This window comes from Triturus cristatus, chromosome 2_1 (assembly GCF_964204655.1).
Source record: "Triturus cristatus chromosome 2_1, aTriCri1.1, whole genome shotgun sequence".
Taxonomy (NCBI): domain Eukaryota; kingdom Metazoa; phylum Chordata; class Amphibia; order Caudata; family Salamandridae; genus Triturus; species Triturus cristatus.
The window spans coordinates 1,171,469,440-1,171,474,572 of NC_140581.1; the positions used below are offsets into that span (position 1 = coordinate 1,171,469,440).

Consider the following 5,133-nt stretch of genomic DNA (forward strand, 5'->3'; position numbering starts at 1 on the left):
ACATTATAGACATTGGAGTATGTACCATTGGACAGGAAGTAAAAGCCTGGGTGTGCATAAAGCAAACCTTGGTAATCTACCGGAGCATACCTAGTATTCATCCCTATGGTGCTCATCTTTTCTGACTAAAACATTGTATTCTTGAACAATATCAGTCCAGAACAATTTATGTACAAAAAGGCATCAGTACTATTTACTATCAGGCAGCACACGGGATAGTAACCTGCTTCTCGAGAAACTGTCTAACAGGTTAGCACTACCAGGATTTAAGTGATGTTCTGTTCCTCCATATACAGATTGTCACAATACATATTAATGGTACAACCTGGGTATCCTGTCCCTCGCGGCTTTCTAGAATACAAGTAGGGACCGGGATATCCCATCCCAAACTCACCCTTCACATCTACGAATTGGGGTGGGCAAACATAAGTATAATTTATTAAAACTGCTTGTACCCCGGCACTCCAATATTTACTATCATAACAGCATGTGCTATTAAGGGAGTAGATTCCCAGTCCTGACCTGTTTAAAGTGTCCTGACTACTGATTTGTGAAATGAACACTGCTTACGTCTTAGGTCTTTATGTAGAAAGAGAACATCAGAATATTGTATTCATTTGGTGATTTAATGTCTCGTTGGATAAAGTTCCTCTCAATACAATTCTTGTCAACAAAACATAATACACTGTGTAAGCAGTATTGTTGAATGTTCTTCACTTTGATCCCGAAGAACTGATGCAGGCAGCCAACACGTGTTTCGTTACTAAACGTAACTTCCTCATGGCTGCAAAGGAATCGTCAAGAATAAAAACCCATTAGCTCTATCCTCTATCCTTCCTGTTTTTAATAGGGAGTTGTATGTGAAGCATACTATAAGGTGATCCTAGCAGTGATGTTCTCTTTGACACAAATTGTGCAAGAAGATGTTACGTGAACAGGCATTAGAAAGGTGATATTAAAAGTGAATGAAACATGAATAAAGTTCAGCAGGAGCTGAGAGCAAAAAGTATGAGATTTCATTTTTCAAACCTAATATTAATAGACCAACCAAAGTGCCTGATTTCATGCCAGAAAATGGTGTAAAGCTGCAGAATTTGTAGAGATTTGTAAAGTAAGTATCCAAAGGTGTCGCCCTCAATATTTAACAGAGAGGCAGCTGATGTCAGAGGCGTCTTTAAATTGCGAACCACACAGGAGTAGAATGACACAAGCTCCCAATGCCCTACTCAGAACCTTCCCCACTTGGTTTCTTTAATTCCACCTAGCAAGTAAGTACCGAGGGGGGAAAGGGGATGGGACAGAGAAGAGACAACTCCAAAACACTGCGGTTCAGCACGAACCTCCTTCCTCACTGGTAGTGTCAGCTGCAAACATAACATGGATTAAATGGCGAAACATTCATAACTTACTTGCATTTAGATTCTAAGATAACTTATCTTACCAGGAAATGTTTTGGGATGTGCCCCTCTTCTACTTCTCTATAGTGTTGAAACTGTCTGCAGAGAAGTCGTAACTCTATGTTTATTCTATCCTGACAGGAACGCTACGTATTCACTGCTCTGTGGGAAGTGAGAAGACAAGTAAGTATACATCATATTTTCGATATTCAGTAAATTGCGTTTTCCCTTCTCTATGGATACTCACTGGATAGTTAAAGAGTTGTTTTTATAATTGGAGTCTAAAAGGTTTAACAGTTCCAGAGTATTGCCTTTACTATTTAATTGGAACTATTCTTATTTGCTTATTTTACAGATGGTAGGATGAGACTCCCAACGTTATTAGGATTTTAACCAACTGAGAAGGTAATTTTGGATTCTAAACGGACTTGCAAGCGTCCGCTGTCTTTTATTGTATTTTGGCGGGTTACTGAAGCAAAGCGAGAAAGATTGTTCGCCTTCGCTAGTCTTTGCCTCAAGACGTGTTTTCCAACTAATAGACGCGTTTAAATAGCTGCCAGCTGATGCTTCAGTCAGTGCGCGTAGCGCGTCTTAATGAAATGCTTGCTCGTCTCATTTTATGCCAACAAGAATTCCTGTCAACACGCGAGGTGAACATGAATAAATTCACTTGCGCTTTTCAATTAACTTCATCAGAACAATGGCACGAAGACTCTGTGCCCGAGTGCTCTAAGATTTTAACTGCCTTAACACCAATGTGGATATTATTATAAATGCAGCGAAATGAAAGAAGTCGCCCGCGTTTTCTCAAAAGGCTTTTACCACAGTTATCTTTTATTTTTACCGTTTTCACTTCAGCTGAGGAATTACATTAATTTATAATTGTTCCACACATATTATAACTGCGAATGAATGGTTATCTAAATTCAGACTTTTCTCCTTACAAGATTTGAATTTCTAAACCTTTTTTAGAAATACTAAATTATGTTTTGACATTTCACACTAACCTTAGATTATTTTACCGACGGAACTAACCCCGAGAATGACGCCACTACCCTGACTAGCTTTCTCGACGCAATAAACAGGTGCTGCTCCTGAAGAATCTTCGGTGAAGTGCACCATGGAATGTTAGAGCACACCTCACCAACTGTCATTCACTGCAAGACTAGACTGCTAAACTGCAATATGCTGTAGCAGCAAGTTGGCAGCCATGTTGGAATTTCTACGATGCCAACAAGCACTCCAACTCAACGGATTGACTGCTTTCTCTGGTTGTAATGAGAGCATAGAGGCCACGGAAGCAGAAGGAGGAGGAAACCTTCCGTGATTCCTGACAGCTGATGAGTTCCTTATTCATCTTGTCATGAACAGACATCTTAGTCGTGTCGTAAAGATTTCCAGAATGAATACATTCTTAGACCTACGGAAGACAGAGAAAATTACAGAGAGATACATTATGTTCCAATGAGTGCTTATATTGTTTTAGCACGACGTTAATGAGGTCTTTTACAAATGACCCAAGACAGTGAAATTACCTTGTTTTAAAAGACATGTTGCTTCCTGATCAGACGAGTGCAACTTGTCGTACCCCCAAGGCCAGATAAATACAATTCTGTAAAAAACATCAAAATCAGGTGTTTTTATACTGTTCTTCTTAAAGATCAATTTCATGAGCAAAAAAAGACTATTCTTGCAGTTTTTATTACCTTTCTTGGAGATTTGGTTGTCTGAATAATATATTATTTCTCCAGATAAATTCTTTAGATAATCCTAAATATAGGTCCCAAAAATTTTAAAAACATTATTAGATATACTGGAGCGGAAGAAAAAGACGCATTTCTCACAATATTTAAAAGTCAGACATTTTACGCTGCGAACTTCATGGTGCTATCAAAGTGAGCACGTCAAATAAAATTGCATATTAATTCTTATGAATTTCCAGTCCAAGAAAAAAATATTTGGTGTTATATATTCTAAATTCCTGTGGCAGCATCAATCCCCAAGAATTAGGCCTGAGTCAAATAATACTTGTGGCACAGAAAACGTCATTTATTTGGTACCTGCGAAAACGACAGCGTGCTGCTTTTTGAGTACCTCCAACAATAGGATTTTGATAGGTCCTATGTACTCGACGCAGTGATTACGTGTAACCAATGACTTTCTATTGAGGAAAGAGTGGCACATGTTTATGCCCCGTACAATTGCAATGAGATGAACATAGTCTTATTTGCCTTTGCCCAATAGGTTAAAATTACTCGTGTGTTAGAGTATATTTTCTCAAAAACACATCGTTTTTTGAATACATTAAATCTTGTAGAAAGGTGCAAGTTGGTACCTCCGGATGCGGAAGCGTGCTGCTTTCTCGGTGTCTCTGGGGGTAGGAATATGATAGGTCCTATATTAGGCGCACGGTAATCGAGCGTGGGAAAACAACTCTGTTGAAGAAAACGGAGCATGTTTATCAATGGCGCAAGGATGCGGTATAATGAATGCCGAATTTCGTTTATGACCAGTTTATAAAATGTGCCCATTTCTTACGTACTTTGTTCATAAATGTCGATTTAAAGGTGAACTAAACATCACATTCTCGCATGAAGAGAGTACTTACTATAGCCTGAGCGTTTTTAACATACCCAATATCGAGGCTAGTCCATGCCTCTAAAAGAAGAAAAGAATAACAGAAAGCTACAGTAAGTTACCAAACAGTGGTATCCACGTGAGTTTTCTTATCTGCACTATTTCCACTGTACTTACACATGTAAGGGTCCTTAAGTGACACGAGGGGAACTCTGATATGTTCATAAACGCAGCAAATCCAAACGAGAAAAGAAAAGAAGCAAACATACTCAGGTCAATTTACTTAGTAACTCAAAGTTTAGCTACCGTGCAAAAAAGAAATACTTAATGAAAACGCATGAGTCCGTGATCCATATTGGAACTTACATTGAACGCTACCGCGCGAGTCGAAAATCCAGAGTAATCCGAAGAGATGTGTCTGAGAGGCCGTTTCCGGCATCTCCTTCCGTTTTTTGTAGGCCCGTGCGTTAAAGATAGAAAGCGGGCTTGACACCTATTCTAGCAGTTTTGCTTCCTGACGGAAATACTGAAGAGTGACTATTGAAATATCTCAGATGTTGTGGCAGACATCTTGGGCTGGAGTTCGTTTAAGATGATATTCTGATCGGGGTGATTCTGACCTTATTCAAAAGAATTGTGACCTAGTAGAAGAGACTCGAGTGTGTTCCTAACATACTTCAAGATATGTCCACACCGGGACAAATTCCCCATTTAGATTCTAGACTGTCGTGGTTTCAAAGAGAAAACCTAGAAAGAGTAAAATGTGGTGTTATAAATTTTGTGCAATCTTCAAAGGTGAATATGGTTACTACTTGCAGCAAGCTAATACTTCTTCTCAATGTTAACACATTCCATGACAAAGTTAGGCATTGCCCCATTCATCAATCAATATTCCAAATTGGACATTATTCCATATTCTCATATTGTGTCCTATGTTAGAAACACGGACATATTTAAAATACTTTCAGCATCTCAGAGTAGTTTTTACATGCATTGATTTATATATAGTTCTCTAAACAATATTCCTACCAGCCCAACCGGGCAAGTTCACATCGTTTTTGGCTCTCTCACAATATATCCTCTAACAAATTTCAAAGAATTCACTTAATTATGAGATTTGGGCTTTTACATCATTCATTGCAATATTGTTACAGATCAT

The 5,133-nt window shown here is 38.6% G+C and overlaps 1 long non-coding RNA gene across 2 annotated transcripts; it reads right to left on the reverse strand.

The window, feature by feature from the left end:
• Positions 1 to 816: 816 nt before the first annotated feature.
• On the reverse strand, positions 817 to 4,384 carry LOC146866537 (uncharacterized). 2 transcript variants are annotated; one of them, XR_014976815.1, is made up of 6 exons: positions 4,341 to 4,384; positions 4,152 to 4,186; positions 4,031 to 4,055; positions 3,104 to 3,167; positions 2,933 to 3,009; positions 817 to 2,817 (listed from the first exon to the last, which is right to left on the reverse strand). It is a non-coding gene; the product is annotated as an uncharacterized LOC146866537 (long non-coding RNA). The 2 variants fall into 2 exon arrangements; XR_014976816.1 differs by lacking the exons at positions 4,031 to 4,055; positions 4,152 to 4,186; positions 4,341 to 4,384 and adding exons at positions 3,458 to 3,558; positions 3,733 to 3,833.
• Positions 4,385 to 5,133: the final 749 nt, after the last annotated feature.